The sequence below is a fragment of the Aplysia californica genome, unplaced genomic scaffold, assembly GCF_000002075.1.
Source record: "Aplysia californica isolate F4 #8 unplaced genomic scaffold, AplCal3.0 scaffold00016, whole genome shotgun sequence".
NCBI classification, from domain to species: domain Eukaryota; kingdom Metazoa; phylum Mollusca; class Gastropoda; order Aplysiida; family Aplysiidae; genus Aplysia; species Aplysia californica.
This window is the reverse complement of record NW_004797286.1, coordinates 2,075,509-2,076,468: the sequence shown is the minus strand read 5'-3', so window position 1 is coordinate 2,076,468 and position 960 is coordinate 2,075,509. Positions and strand designations below refer to the sequence as shown.

Here is a 960-nt window from a genome sequence, read left to right as displayed (position 1 = left end):
GATAAAAGACTCAAATATAACATTGCTTGTAGAGACTCCCCCCCCCCTTGCCAAACAAAATTTAAAAAAAAACCCAAAACAACAAAAACAAACAAACACCATCAACTCTTGAAGAGTGAAGCAGTGTCTACGTGCCACCGTTCAATCCCTGTGCACTTGAACAACAATAGATACAATATCTTAACCTCACGTGGGTAGATTGAGTATCAGAATGAGATCATCATTCAGTGTTGAATAGGTTCCGAGTCCACACCTGAAACTATCATCATTCAAGTTTAAAGCGTTAAAGCAGAAGGATGGGATGGGCTTATGTTATATCACTGATAGTGGGTTGGACTACTAAGAGGTGATGGGTTTTTCTGTTCCTTTGGTTTCTTTGTTTTGGTTTATTTTTATTTCAAGGAAAAGTTTTTTGGTTATTTCTCAGAATGTTAATGAGTTCAAAGCAATTTAAGCAGACTGTAATTTCCGGACTCTGAGGGCGTTTTATAATAAGAAAAGGCTGAATGCGGACATCGCTACTTTCGTCAACGACGACGTGATCTCAATATAAGTTGTTGACTGAAATGGACAGATTTTCTCTAAAGCTTAAGTAGGAGGCTAGGTTATCTTGAGGTTTTTTTTTAAAAATAAAGAGGACTACAGGCACCTGCTCGACATTACGCTGTGCTTAGTTTTAATTTTAGCATTTTTTTCTATACACGCCTTTGCGGACACGGGCGATTTATTTCGAAAGCAAGACTCAAGAGCAGTACTTGTCAGACTGGACGATACCGCCCACTAGTGGGCCATTTGCTAACAGACGAAGGGGTAAACACATACACACACACGTTCGCACACTCACAAACACGCATGTAATACACACTCACATATTCACACTCACGCACACATACCTTCCCACCCACACACGCACACACAGACATAGAGGGAGGTAGAGAGAGAGAGAGAGAGAGAGAGAGA

At 40.5% G+C, this 960-nt stretch overlaps 1 protein-coding gene across 1 annotated transcript in view; it reads left to right on the top strand.

Moving 5' to 3' along the window:
- The window catches only part of LOC101855994 (integrin alpha-8), a gene marked incomplete in the record, with an annotated part of 90,749 nt that overhangs the window by 2,240 nt on the left and 87,549 nt on the right, over window positions 1-960 (top strand).